The sequence below is a fragment of the Chroicocephalus ridibundus genome, chromosome 9 (genome assembly GCF_963924245.1).
Source record: "Chroicocephalus ridibundus chromosome 9, bChrRid1.1, whole genome shotgun sequence".
Taxonomy (NCBI): domain Eukaryota; kingdom Metazoa; phylum Chordata; class Aves; order Charadriiformes; family Laridae; genus Chroicocephalus; species Chroicocephalus ridibundus.
The window spans coordinates 15,527,276-15,543,115 of NC_086292.1; the positions used below are offsets into that span (position 1 = coordinate 15,527,276).

General features: G+C 41.0%; 1 long non-coding RNA gene across 9 annotated transcripts in view; it reads right to left on the minus strand.

The window, feature by feature from the left end:
- Window positions 1–15,840, minus strand: part of LOC134520540 (uncharacterized) — an 89,131-nt gene that overhangs the window by 39,193 nt on the left and 34,098 nt on the right. For 2 of the 9 annotated variants that reach the window (XR_010072462.1, XR_010072458.1), the window contains exon 3: window positions 2,070–2,178. The exons of the other annotated variants lie outside the window; for them this stretch is intronic. This is a non-coding gene — a long non-coding RNA (uncharacterized LOC134520540). The remainder of the gene's footprint in view (window positions 1–2,069; window positions 2,179–15,840) is intronic. 9 annotated transcript variants of the gene reach the window in all.

Below are 15,840 nucleotides of genomic sequence, written 5' to 3' on the forward strand. Positions count from 1 at the left end.
TTGATGGGCTTACTGATAGGAACAGATCTTGGTTTTCAGGTCTTCATCTGACCCAGAGCAGGGACTTGATGGTGAGAGAGGGGCAGTGCAGGCAGAGGAGATGCCCTCGCCGGATGTCCCGTGTCACTTGCCAGGATGACAGGGGGGATGACCCCTGTCACGGTAAGGCAGGGGTACGCGAGGGATTGGTTTTCACTCCAGCCAGAACCTTTCACCTGTGAAGAGCAGAGAGCAGGTTCCGCTCCCGATGACGGGTGCTCACTGTCTGCTAGGAGTGATTTTCATCACAGCCCGCAGCTGAGCAGGGAAGACCCAGTCACTGCTGAGCAGTGTCCTGCCACCACAGATGAAAGGTAGCTTTGAACGCTGGAAAAACAGACACCTTTTTTTTTTTTAAATTGTCTTTTCTGATGTCCATAGAGCAATAGATTGTTTATGAACAACCACCCACAAATCTTTTTATCAGTAACCTTATAACTATTTACAATGCACGCTGCTCATGACTGTGAGATACTCCCAACACCTTTTCAACATTGAACTCCATATAGATACCATTTATAAGTCAAATCTTTGCGTGAAAGGTGACAGACCTTTTGAAGGGCAAATTTTATTCACACATTGGCTAGTCAAATTTCTAAATTTAAGCTTTTCTGCTGTTTTCTAGATCTGCAATTGCTTTAAGAAATCAGGAAAGTCATTATTAACAGAAGAGATTGGAAGGGATGGGCAGGGAAATAGTAAACCTCTGCCCATTTGCTTGCTTCCTGAATTTGACAGCATTTTGTGTACCAACAGCTTCCACATTTCCTTCTCAACAGTCCATTTCATCTTTTATATGGACTCACATAAAGTAACAAGTGGAAGAAAATCATGGAAAAAAGAAATGAAAAATTCAGTGCATAAACACAAAACTCGAATGAGGCATTCAAGGGCCACCTTGCTGCCTGGAACTGCTTCTTTTCATTTTTAATTGTTTAGATTTCAAGTTGATAAAATCCACGTTAGTAAAGGTAACTTTCCCTGACTGCCCAGTAGAAGGCACAATGAGAAGTTCTCTGTGAAGGAGAGAAGGTCTCCGGTATGCATTTGTATGCATCTGTGCAATATATTAAAATAAGTAAATACATAAATAAATAAAGGCAGTGGTACAGCTACATATACAAATAACAGAATCAATCAAACATGGCAAAGCTGCAAAACACATCTGCGCTTGGGTACCAATGACTGGATTAAAGGGTGAAGTAATCCAGGTGTTAATGAGACGGGAGTCAGGGACCCTCGGGACTGCTCTCCACGCCTGCCATCACTAACGCCATCAGCAGTTTTGCCTCCAGCCTTGATGGGATCGGGACCATGGATTATAAAGGAAGAGGGAAGATCCTCAGCTGACATGACTGACTGATAGACAAAGGGCTTGTTTGCTAGCTGAAAACAGGCATTTTTGGTGCAATAGCAAAGCTTTGTACACACCTACCCAATTCCTACACAACTAATTGCAAAATGATGCTGATGGTCACTACTGTTGTTCTCCTTAGCAGCACCTTACCCTCTTGGTTTTGTTTTTTTTTGTTTTGTTTTGTTAATCAAGCCAAATTACCTTTACCTCAAGAGGTGTACAACTACAGTATTAATGGCAGTCTGATGCCCCAAAGAGAAGAAAAATACTCCCGTAGAAAGGGATGAAAGATTTTGTGCCAGGCTGAATGCAAAGCACAGACAATTCATCTTCCCAAACACATTGCTTGCTCTCAGAAGGAGCAGAGGAAAGCTGCACCGCCTGAAGAGTGCTTGGCTGCACTGCATCAATGCAAGGGAGCCCTGCAAATCCTCTGCTCAGGGGATTCCTTCCAGCACAAGGCAATTCCACCTTTCAAAAACCAAAACACAAGAGAAAAGTGCCCAGAGCACATCCTCGGTGGGCAAAGCAGCCCCCGGGTCTGTCCTCCAGATGTGGCTGTCAGCACCCTCTTCAGCTAAGAGAGTTTCCTCAAAATTGTGATGTAACTAAATTGAAAATAAAAGATCGAGGCTCTTCAAGAATAAGCAAATAAAGTGCTGAATGGCCATACCAGAATCAGCAGAGTTTAACCTCTTCACACAACGAACACAGCCTACGAGCAGAGGATCCAGGTGAGCCCTCAGGGCTCGATATTCCTACTCCTATGGAAATGCAATAACCTGATAAAAGAGAAAGAAAGAACACATGGAACGTTCCTCAAAGGTTTCATGGAGAATATTGTAGGTTTTGGTATAAAACAATTTAAAGAAACTACAGAACAATCAAAATTCAAGGAACTTATAGGAATAAAGACATTTCAATCTGGACTGCAAAGTATTGTGCTCAGTCAAGGACACTGAACTTTGTGATCCTGCTGGGGTCATGAATTTTCCACATGAATTAACAGATGCCCATTGAGCTGCAGCGTCCAAGCAGGATTTTTATCCTGGCTGCAAATTTGCCCCACGATGTTCGCATCCCATTGCCAGGAAAGCATCTCCCACCCTCCAGATAGCATTGGTCAAAGCCCTCTGTGAATAACCACTTTATAATGTGAGACACTCACTATGCAGTGGGTCACTGGTAGCAGGGTTGAAAAAGGGACATTCAGATCTAAAATCACAAGCCTCTATAGTCTATGCTGAAAAAATTAGCGCTGCCTCAAAGGCTCTTACAGACCTAGGAGGATCAACACGTTCAAGGAACAGATTGCTGCAGCATGCTAGCAAAGGTTAGGGAAAGCTGGAAACCTTAAGGTCTTGCAAATTAATCTGTGTATTGCACAAGTTTTTCCTCTTCCGAACCTGCGACAAATGCAGATTGTATTCGTCATACTTTTATAAAAACCTTTAATCAAAATCTCTCACTCTCTTTTGAGCAAGACTGCAACACTCCAGAGATACAAAGAGAACTGGAAGGCAGGAGTTCTGCAGAAGGGCCATTTTACTTCTAAAATTCCGCTTCGGCCCCCTTGCGATTACACAGATTTCCAGCACCCTGACAAGTCAGTGTACTCACACCCATATTTTTCTTCAGCTGCCACATTTAGCCACAAGGACTGTGACTGTAAATTAAAAACAAAAAAAAAAAAACAAAACCAAAAAAACCCACCACCACCACACTCCTTAAAAAAAATTCAAAAATTAAAAAAACTACATCTGCAACTGCATTAACATAAAAGTCATTAGCCGCAACTGGCACCACATGGTGGGGTTTTTCTTTCCCATTCATGGGAGCGAGCTGAGCCGAGCCAATCTGAGCCGTAGCCCACCATCCTGCTGCCACTCAGGCACCTCTCGCCAGCTGTTCCTCAAGGAGGACATTCATTACTCCAGAAGAAAAACACCTGTGTAGCATCAGACACAGCTGATTTTCTTGAAGTAAGAGGGAATTTACTATCTTGGTAGTACAACTATAAGAATCAGCCTTTTTTTTTTTTTTCTTATCTCTGGATGAGTCTTTAAGTCAAAAGATTAAAGAACGGAGAAAAGGTATACAAAAACTGATAATCCCAACACAGAAACCTTCCAATCATAACCACTTGTCATTCTTAGCATAATCTGCAACTTTCAATACACTGTTCTGTTTCAGGCACATTTAAGTACCCTATAGAAATTACTTTATGCTGCTATTATTCCTAAAGAACTTCAGCTGAGTTTGGATCCACCATCATTCATCATGTCAAACACTCTACGGGTAGTTACACACATTTTGCTCCGTTTTATAAAACAGCTAGCCTTAGGTTTTATTAATTTTCATTGGCTGCAGAAATTACAGAGACCTTATGCTTATTTATAAATTTTATCCTAACTTATATCCACTTTCTGTGAAAACCAAGCAGTGCTGTAGAGATACATTAGGTCTTCTGGTGCCGTTCCTTCCATAAGAAGGGTATCCCAAATCTTGCCTTGTTGCTTGCAGCTTATATTTCTCTGTTGTTTCTATTTCCTGGGATTTAAAGTTAAAGAGAAGCATTTTTTTGTTGTTGCTGATAACTGCATTCCCAAGGGCAAACAGTTGATTTGTATGGTGGTTCTCTCTCTTTTTGGATGTTCCACAGCCCACGTTGACTTCAAACCTCTCGCTCTTCAAACAGTTTTACGTCTGTGTGATTAGTAAGCATCCCTAAGTAATCAAAGATAGGGAAAATCTGAACTTCCCTTGTCACGAGAGAGGAGGAGAGAAAACCAGTGGCCAGCGTGTTGCTATCACCATCCAGTGTGGGGTTTTGCTCCCTTTTCCATAAATGACAAAATTTTAGGAAGAGCTGACAGAAGGGGCTGTTACAGAAAGCAACACGCTGCAGCAAATCCACTCAGCAGCAGACTATCCAAACCCGAGCTGTAGGGTTGCTGGTGAACAGAAGATACAATGTTCAGAGGAATTTCATTCCAAAACTTTTCCTGAAGCAAGGTAGAGAAAATTAAAGTATTTTAAGAAGGTAATGCGGCAGCTCAACAAAGCTTTAACTATTACCACGGACAGGATATCTTTGTGCAGACAAACTGGTATTTGGTGGGAAGAGCAGCAAAGGTCTCAGCAGACAAGTCAGAGCTCACACACAGGAGGCTTCTGAGAGCAACAGGCTAAAATTTTAGAGGGAGGACAGAGCCATGGGATGTTTGATGTCAGTAAAAGAGTTCCTGGCAGCATCCAGCAAGCATGTTCCAGCATGTGTATGTGCATGAGGTGTAGCTACAAAAGCCCCCCTGCCACACGGCCACCCTTGGCCCACCTCGGGTGTCCCTGGAGCTGGAGCTCCCCACCGCCCTGGCAGTTTCATGGGTACAGGGAGTCCTGGAAGTCGTTCCCATCTTTAAACACTTTCCTTTGGAGCACTTCAGCCACCTGTTCAGTGTAGTAAAATACCCGATCCGTTTAATGAGGCTTCCAGTAAAATAACTCCTTTGAAGTCCCTCAGACCATGACAGCAATTAACTCAAGACCTGTCTTCACTTTTGTTGTTTTACCTACTCTCATTCGAGATCAACAACATCACTGATGGTGCAAATTATTTCCCTGCATAAGCAGCAAGGGAAGGTGTCTCACATCCAGCGGTTACAGTCAGCTGGCAAAGTGGCCTGATTGCAATTGCAGCCTCAATGAGTAGCTTCTTCAACATGCCTGGGCTCATCCTGATTTTTTTAATAGCCTCCATTTTGCAGACGTAAGACCATCAGGTAATTCATTGCGTTTACTACTGGCAGCATTTAGATATGTAACCTACTGCAGCTGTAGATGAGGCAGGTAAGGATGGCATCACGGGAGAACATAGACACAAATGGGATCGTGGACCATGTCTCCTCTTAATAAAACTGTTTCCAAGCACATCCCACTTCAGTATTAAACATAGATGCATATATTCAATAACTTTTCCCCAAATGTACGCAATATACATTATTTGCATCGCAAATTGTTTGGAATAATGCACGTTAAAAAGCAAATATGACAACAAGTGGAGTACAAATTAATATACTTCTTTAAAAGCTAAAAAATCTAGCTGAAATATGAGTTTCTCCACATTAGAAAATGAGAGAAATAAGAAATGGGGAAGATAACGAGCAACAGATACACAACCAGAGATCGTTAGTCTAAAAATGCCCTTGGAAGAAACTTTTTCAAGGTTTTCTGTTTGTTTTATTTCTGTTTCTGTTTTTTTGTTTGTTTTGGGCTTTGTTTTTAAAGTGAGCAAGAATAAGGATAAAAGGAAACCAATTCCCCGCGAAAGGGCCTCCTACGGACCAAGCGGGATGGCCTGCTGACTCCAGCCACAGCGCTGTAACCTCTGCGAGGGGAAGGCATGTGAGCGCACACATCCCCCGGAACGAGGTTCAAGACAAGGATTCCCACCGATGGCAGTACAGATGTCACAGGGAAAACAAAAGAACATCCGAAACCTTCTCCTTGTGTACCTCTGAGATGTCACCTGCATCCTATACACTAATCTGTTGGCCAGGATTGCATCTCCAGACCCCGGAGGGCACAAGAACACACCACTCCAAAGTAAAAGAGACAGGAGAAATAGTCGCAACCTGGAATTTCTATTCTGTGAGAAATTCCAATATTTTTACAGGTGCAGAAGGGAAGTGAAATCTTAAAAGATTCCTGCAAAACTGAAGTTATGAAAACCTTTTATGGAAATGTTACATCTTAATAATATGCAGTGGTACTCTGAAAATGTTAAAATTACCCTAATGTAACAAAATATAAGATAAAGCATATACTAAACATGAAAACTACACTAGAAATAAAAAAAAGAAAAAAAAAGAAACACATCCAAAAAACAGAAACCTGGACAAATTAAAACATTTCAGCATCATCAAAATGAAACACTTCAACATTATACCAACAGAGATTAAAGTCAAATGATGCACTGGGACATGTTTTCTCTCAAAACTGATTATAATCAACAAAATTTCTACAGAAATTTTCATTTTTATTCAAACTGCATTTAGGATTCAGAGCTGTTTGAACACATTTTGACTACCTATAGCCAAGAAAATTGCTGCCATCCCGACCTCCTATGCGAAGGTGATGGAGGCAAATGGAAGAGCGTTACTCATTCTTACCGAAGGAAAGCCTAAGACCCATGTTTCCTATAAAATTGGTGGTCTTGGCTTATTTCTCAGCAAAAATTCTGTAAGGAGAGGTAAAGCAAAGCTATTGTTACTAAGACTTTCTTACTGTAAGAAACCATACTACAGTGCATTTACTGGTATGCTATGAAATACCATAAATCATTCTGACAACATGATACTTGTCAAAATAAAGGCATAAAATACATCTTGGAATAAAATATCCTCAATCTTATTTATTTGTTTGCTCACTCATGCCATTTGGCTTTTCTCAGTGGGTTTCCCAGTCGTTAGGGTGAATTAGTGAGATTCTGCTGTAAAAACATAACCATGTGCATATTCACAGGCTTATACGCACTGAATATCTGCATATAGCACTGTACAGTCATTCAAGAGAACTAAAAATACAGCTTTCAAAGCACACTTCAGGTCTCCTGCAATATTTTTTCTCTTTTCCAGCATTTTTCCCCCTCCCCCCCGCCGCCCCCCCCAAATAGTTCACTAATGCTCAACAGTGGCATGGTTTAAGGGAGTCCTGCATGGAAAGCTCCTTCAGCTGCTTAGCCCAACAGCATAAATTTGATCTCGTAATTAGTATTCAGCTCAGCATCTTGGATAGAAACCAATGTTACAGCCAAGAGGTGGTTTAAATCACATAAATCATAGATCAATGACAGAACTCTAAGCACTGGATAGATTACAAAAGTAAGCTTTAGTTAAAAATAGATTAACCATTTCCCTGCAGGAATTCCTTCAAAAAAGCCCTGAATATAAAACAAATAAAATTAAATCTGATAATTTTTTTTTCTAATGTATGCATATACTAGATGAATTGTTCTTTCCCTTGACAGTTACACACTGATTAAAGAAATGTGTTAACATGCTATTTCAATGGAAAATATTGTAAGTTGTGGAGACTTTAATTTTTTTAATGAGCCTTTAATAGCCAGAAAGAACGTACCAGCAACGTTGTGTACAGCTAGGTTTATAGCAAATGTCACAGCAACTAACAGATATTTCTTCAGTTACTGTTTTTACAAAAAGCGTAAAAATCCTTCCCAAGCCAAGAAAAATGTTTTTGAGAAGTGCTTTTAAAGTATTTTATGTTTTAACTTTTAGCTAATGAAGACCCAGTTCTAAGAAGCGTCACAAGCCATCTGCTATCCTGATTTAAGCGCCCATGGGAGCACCCAGAATCTTGAAGGATTGTGCCCAAGACCACCAAATTGTTAAAAGTTCAGTGGAAGAGGAAATACGGGGCTGAACCTCTTCCCCTTGACTAAGGAAGCAAGGAGGGTTTGGCTTCTGCAATCAAATTCTCCGCTGGTGTAAACCAGCATTACACCAAATGGGGGTGTACTGACGGATGCAGATCATGTCAACCAGGAACCCACCCTGCAAACTGAGAACTGCAGAATACAAATTAAAAGTATGTGCTTGCTGCTGTATATTTTACTGCATTTTCCTCCCTTGAGGTCAGACATTATTAAAAAAAAACAAAAACAACAACAACAAAACACGAAACACAAAAAAACCCGCCAAATCACTTCTCAGCATCTGACGGAAAATCTGCATGTCTATTTTCTTAGTTGCAGAATTGAAAGAGAGAAATGCCTTAGCAGCACCTCTGCCACTCCTCAGGCTGGAGAATCGCAGAGTTCCAAGCCATCATGGCTGGAATAATGCTCTCAAATTCCTCCCGTTGAGTGGCAGGCGCGCAGGAGGAAGAGAGCCTTTTAAACACACGCGGTCCGAGGCAGTTCAAGCAACATCAAACAGATGAAAAGCATCAGGCACCCACTCCTGCCACCTCATACGCCCTTTTACACTCTTTAAATGCAGCTTAAGATTAGTTAGAAAAGGATCAAACAAACCAGGAGAAACTCAAAATTTCCTATCCCTAGACTAACAAATTTTGATCAAATGGAGAACTGAAAATACTGGAGTTCACCCCAATAAAAAGTTGCACAATTCTTGAACTGATAAATAACTGCTATAACCAAACTTCCTGAACACCAGTATCTGGTTATATATTTAACTTTCCACTGATCCCAAAAATGGGAATACAATTGTTGTTGCCATATCTAGAATTTTAAAAATAAATAATACCTCTTTTATAGCCATTTACACTTGTTTTCAAATACTGTAGGTCCATCAAGAAGAACATTTTTAAACTTTTAGTGCTTTGTGCTTTCGATTTCCGAGGACTCGTTTCACCACAAGAAGAAATAAAAAAGCAAGCTGCTCGATGGCTATTTGAAGAACAACATTCAGATTTCAAAACTGGCACCCGGTGTGATAGAAGACTGCAATATATGCAATCAAGAGATAGATTCAAACAATAATAACTAGCACAGGCTCCAGGGCATAGCAGAACGTGTCATTTACTTCAGACCCGATCCTTTAAACATCAGTCCTACCAGTAGTTCTGCAGAAAATAGATGGGACTGCTCTTGTAAGTATAGACTACTTGTACAAGGAGGTTTTCAAAGGCTCTACATTTTCTAAGGTGCTGAAAAATGCGTATCAAGTTTAGTAAAACTAAAAAAAAAAAAAAAAAAAAAAAGAGGAAAAAAAAAAGAATCTCTTGTAATAAGCCAAATTGTTAAAGAGATGCCAGGGTTAATTTTTAAAGGCACATTTCCCTCCAGCAACAATTCTCTTTAATTATTTCAATGTGAAACACATTATCAGACATGTTCGTTCCCTGTTCTCAGCTCGCAGTGGCTGACACAAGATAGGTACAAGATGTTAAGACTTCTCCACTGATGCTCACACACAGCGGTGCTGGGTCCCTGGTCCCTGCTGGCTCCGGTGGGATAAGAGGGTGGGCAGCACCTGCTCCACCCACCGCTTCCAGCTCCTTCTACCAAAATTTTGGGGCCACCACCTTGTAGTCACGACACCAAAACGGGTGAGGGTATGGTTGAGAAAAAGCTGCAGGATTTCAGAGTATGGCCCTTGACACATAAACAGGCACCGAGTGCGGCACGGAGCCCGCAGGCACGCTGGTTTAAGGGTTATCAGGTAACCATAACACTCGTGACAGCCTTCCAGCGTATTTGCACAGGAATTTCCCTAAATATTTTTTTTTTTTTTTACTTTGAGGTTTAATAGTCAGGTGGAACAGACAGGTCGAATCGGGCAAAGTCCAGTGAGAAGGCTGCTGGTACATTGCAGCATGCTGAGCTGCTGTAGCATAAAGTCGTGTAGGATGCTTCTCCAGCAGTTCATGAGAAACACTTTACGTTCCTCCCAAGGAGTAAGGGACACTGTTCAGAGACTCAAAATAAAATATCAGCTCAAAAATATGAGTGACAGTGGTTTCAAATTTAGATATGTAGAGGAAACCTTGATATAACAAATCGGTTCAGTGTCGTAAAGCAGCACGTTTGATCAAGTATTTCAGATGATGAAGGTGGGTTTTCTATTTTCTAACCTAATTTCAAACATGAGAGACATGTACTTAAAGTTCTTAAATATGCCAGAAGCCACATTGATCTATTCCACCCTCATTTTGGTGTGAGGAAAGTCTAATCCTTTGCTTGAGAAGAAAGGCTGGAAGGGAAGAGTCTTTGGACCAACTCTACCAGATCGGCTGTAATCTAATGGTCTTTTTTATACCACCTACAGTAAAACTCACTATATAGCTAGTCGTAAGATTAAAAGCTTTTCAAGTTGCTATCTTGGGAAATTTCTTTCAAGGAAATTACTACAAAGCCTTGTTTTAGTGTGTTCCCCTACTGTGCGTCCTACTGTGTTTTTTTAATAAGGAAAGCTATCCATCCATAGAGGTGTATCCTGTTCTCCATGCTTGAGTGTCTAACAGCAGGCACATACAGTAGACACTCTGATGTTTTGCCTCTTTAATTTTCACTCCATAATGTTGGTGCCTGGTTTTCCTGACTGCACCTTCAGAGTGGTTTAATTATGGGTGTGCATGGAATTTTGAAGGCATCTTCAGCAACAAAATTCAGATGTTAGGAACAAGTTTAATACATAAAGATATTGCGAATTTTTTATCATAAAATAAAATCCTGCTATGCGGTTATCACAGCATGGAAAGTGCGATAAAATTACCAAGAGAAAAAATACAAATACTTCATGAATAAAACAGAATAGGGTATAGAGATGCTTCATTTAGTCTTTAAAATATGCTTCGCATAGATATAGAGATGCTTCACGCAGATATAGAGACGCTTCGGTTTAGTCTTTAAAAAAACAACCATATGCTAAATACAAAAGTATGGCAGGTAGACCACCATGCTTTCAAGCAAATAGGACAGAGTCATAGGTTTCTACACTCAAACTCCCAACTGAATGAAAATAGCTCATGACACTGAATTTATTATCCCAGGGAATTTACTGCTGATTTTGATGAAATTTTTTAAATCAAGCCAAGCAGGTCCCCGATAAAAGGTTACCATACCACTCAAATATCAGACTTGAAACATTTTTTTTTTATAATAACGGGCCAGGTACCAGGTTATAAATGAGCACTGCTCCATTGACTTCAGACAGGGTATGAAAATTGATTCAATGGAGCACCATCAGTTCTCACCAGCTGAGTATCTGTCCCTCTAATCACAACTAAAAAGATTTTCGTAGTCAATTAAAGGCTTGAAGCCTTTACTCACTCACACAAAATCCCTGTTGAAGTCGGTGCTAACAATGCATTCATTTAAATCTTAACAAACTGCAGTACACGCACTGCCTGGTGGCACAGTTAGTGCTATATATTGAAATACGCGCTCCCGCCATCCTAAGGCATTGATGGAGCAATACGTACCGTTCCATACTGTCTCACGTGGCCCAGAATAATACCTGACTACCCTCCGATTCTGACACGTTTCTTTAGTAACTGACAAAAAAATTAGCACATTCATTATTTTTGCTAACAGGAGTATGAGCTATATGAAGAAAACATGTACCTATGCTGACAGAATGGGAGTACTTTAATTTCCAAATTACATACATAAATAAATCAAGCCATATAACCTGATAAATGAAAGATTATGAAAATAGTAATATCCTGCAAAATCTTGAAAGGCATCATAATTCCTCAAACAATTATCTTCTGTCATATTTGTGAGTAGCCCATGTAGTTCAAGACCAGAAAATACAAATGTGCTCCTTTAAAATTCATGAAACCACTCATTCTGTCATAAAAGCAGGCATCTTTCATGGCTACTTATTTCACACAGTCTCATAACTAATACTGACAGATACTTGGAATGCAAAAAAAACGAGCACCGGACAAAGAGCACGAGCTGCTCAATTCTTACATTTCAATGTTTAAAACAGAACATAAAAATCATATATTATATACGCTTACAGAATTTCTGGTATAATTAAATTAAAATTTGTAGATAAAAATGAGATTGTACAAAGACCGGTGGTACACTGCTACCAGGATTGGGCTGTGCTGCATCCATGACAACAGGATGGAAGGTTGCTTTTAATACTATTATCTTACATACCCACAGCTGAATGCTAATGCAGCTATACTGAGGAAATCAAGTTTCAGATCTGTATCCACTGAACTTACATCCACTAGGCAGGGAGTTTAAAAGCCAGGCTAGCATACAAAGGCTAATATTATAGCTCTGTCAACTCCCCAAAGGTCAGATATTTCAAAAGGTATACACAAATATTAATTGTCAGGTAGTTCTGTACTGAAGACCAAAACCGAGGCAAAAATCAGGTTTTGTGACCATAATTTTCTTCCAATTTTATTTTATAAAATGGAGGTGCAGAAGAAAACAAAGATTAACTCAGGTCAGTTTATGTTCCGAACACTGACACATGATGATGCTGTTTCTTACGAATGTTGCCTCAGAAAGGATTTTACCTACTTTCCTCCACAAAGGAGATAGAAAACGTGTGGGAAAGCAGCTGGGCAGCCTTATTTTCCAGTGGGTACCAATAGTGCCGTCGACCTGTCGTTATCCCCTCTGGGGTAGGCAGCTCCCAACCCCACTCTGCCCCGTGCCTGCACAAGGAGCCTCTGCTCTACCCAAAGGAATAGCAAGCTCTCCAATGGGCACCCTCATACCTGCCCAGCCCCTTCTACGGACCTTGGCTACAACGTCTCAATCCACCTTGCTCTGGATTTCAAAACACAGTTTGGGATAAAATAATTTAAAAAAAAAAAAAAAAGAAAGTTACTATTTTGTCAGCAACTGGTATTTCCCAAGTAAAAGAATGCTGAGCTGTCTTGTAAAATCAATGCACCTCTTCCTCATTGGTGCCAACAAAATCAAAACAGTTCAGTCAGTCCCCAGGCGGAGAAGCCCTCTAAAGCCTTGTTCTACCAGAAGTGATATCTTGTGACTGGCAACACATCCATCTTCCAGAAGGTGAAGACAGCCTCACAAACACTTTACACTCTCCTTAGTGTACAGGTAATTTTCAGGCATCTTATGCTATCTATTTTTCCTTCTCCAACCTACTACAGCTCTGGACGGAGAACTCCAAATTATTGGAGCTACTGCAAATTATTTGAGATACCGACCGCTTTCCTACAATAGGCTGTAATCCATTGTTACCCAGATCCAACTTATTTATAAAACATTGGCTCATATGCTGTCATACCCTGTACAATTTGTTTTTATGTTCAGTACAAGGCTGGTGCAGCAAACGCTCTGTCGCACTCTTGCTCTATCTCCTGTCATAGTCAAGTGTGTGAACATTCTGGCAGGTAAAAATGCCCCCCTTTTTTGTGTGAATGCATTCGTAGAGTTACTATAGATGAGATAAATATAATAAAATAAATAATGTAAAAATAAAGATAACAAAATAAATATAATAAGATAATCTTAACCAACTGAACTAAAATAATGAGCAGAGGCACTTCTGGTGAAGGCTTCTCAAGTCCATAAGGTGGACTTGGAGGAGACCAATGGAAGGAGACCATGGAAATGAGGGTTCACTAACAAACCACTGCAGAAGTGGAGTTCCCAAGGGGATTGTTTCCTTCAGTATCCACAGCACTCTGCAGAGTACCCTTTCTCTTCAACAGCATGGCTTCAGTGGGGCAGCAAAAAGATGCTTCATTTTAGGAAAAGTAAAAGGTGGCAACAGTGGTCACAGTGATGAAAGGGTTGGCCTCTAAGTGGCAGAATGACAAAAAGTTGTAGAGTTTTATGATATTGTAATTGAAAAAAAAGTATTAAGTTGTTAGTGGAAGTGTATTTAAGAAAAGCCCCACACGTGGATGTAATAGAAAATTAATCCTCAGAGTGCGGAAAGTCCCTGAGGATGTAGAATCCATCATGAAGTTACCTCCTGTCCTAGATTTTCTTGTTGCTTGCCTCTGCTGACAACAGTTGTCTTTTCATTAGAGTATTTGATATCAATTTACTCAGACACCAGGGGCAAAAAAGGATTTCACTTTCTTCATCTGAAAGACACTGATCCACAGAATTAGTACTTTGAACAGATGCCAGGGTAAAATAGTGACACATTTTCTAAACCAATAACCACAGGTGGCCACAGCAAATTGTCCAAAGCCTCTCAGGGCTGCCCAGGCAGCCACGACTCTCCTGAATTTCTGATGATTCTGGTACAGACAGCATGCCTTAATGCAAAGGTATCTCCTTCCAGCCAGCTCTTGCTATGCTTCATATTTCTAAACTAACCCCATAAAGAAACATCCCCATTTTTAATGCCCTCTTCCAGATAATGCCCATCCTTCTGCAGCAGAATGAAAGACAGTAACTGTTCTAAGTGCATTTTCAGATTAAAATCTCCCAAAAGAGGTTAGCCTCCATTTTGGTATGTATTAAGCATTAAATTAACTTCATGTGACACAACAAATAACCTCAGGAAGTGTGTCTACCTCACCTAATTTAACAAGAGTTGGTTACTTTCTGCTTCTGACTGTTTCTAGTATTGCAAGGACCAATGGTGCAAAGCGCCTGCAGAAGCCTCCATCCAACAGCAATGACCCAGTTGGCAGGTTATCACACAGCTCACTCCCAACTGACTTCGCATCTGGTGAAACCTGCAGTTCACCCCAAAGACAGCACGAAACTTTGCCTACTTAGCAGTGTTTTCAGGGAGTTTGGCTCATTTCTTTTCCAAACCTTTTTTGAGAATGTTGATTACACGAAGGATTCATCACAGAAACCCTTACCAAAAAAAATGACCCACCCTGGAGTGACTGGTCCTGCACCCACAGCAGATGTGATTTAGGAGCCCAGTCGCCCGGTGGGAGCCCTGGCAGGGGAAGAGCTTTGGTTGAGACGTTGCAGGGCTGCGCTCCTCACCAAGCCTTCTGCGCCCCCAGAGTCAGGCTTACGCAAGAAGCTGCCTCTGCAACTGAAGAAACACTTCTGGACTCACAGCAAGCAGAGCTTGTGCTTCGCTACAGCCAGAAGCAACCTAAATTGGATGTCTAAAATTAGACAGCAAGAATTTCCTCCTAAGCATCACTGCGTCTTGGTGGAAAAGTAGAAAATTAAGGTGGAAACTTGAGAGCACCAGAAACAAACCCCTCTGTTTATCAGCAGGACACCTACACCACGGGCACGGGAGCCTCTGTACTCAGTACATCACTGACCTACGATGATCCCTCACATGCAGCAAAGATCTGTTAGGGTTTGGACTCAACAAGGCTACTAATAAGGTACAAAAAAAAAAAAAGTTATTTTTATCAGAAGACTAGGGGATCAAACTCAGGCAACCAATTTATTCCAGCAGAAACCAACACATCACCTGAGAATACTTGCATAGAAGGTTTCTCTCCAAAAACAGAGGCCGAAAGGAAATGCTAAAGCATCGGTTATTGCAGTTCTTCCAGCATTTTCTATCATATTACTTTGATTCTCAAATGAGCTTTCTCACTCTGAACGCCCCCTTCTCAGGGCAGGTGCACTGTTAAGCCGGTACAAGATGCAAAAACCAGCCTGCAAAACCGTGAGACACCGAGCAGAGCTTCCCCTCCGGTCTTCAGCTACTTCATTGCCTTCACCGCAGCTTCAACAAAGACCAAATGCAAAACCCCATTTTCTGCCCACAGGGGAAACTGTAAACACTCATATTTTATCCTGTGGTCATTTTGCAACACGGACAACCCCCAAAACATAAATCCAGCTTAATTCAGATGAAAAGCTCTTGTCCTCACAAGCAACCCTGATCTCAGATGGGATCCATGGGCGGAAGAAGGAATGAGGATCCCAGTGGTCTTCCCACCCCACAGGCATGGGATGCTCCCTGGGATGCTCAGACAGATACTGGACTGAATCTATTCCCAGCCCCTGTCAT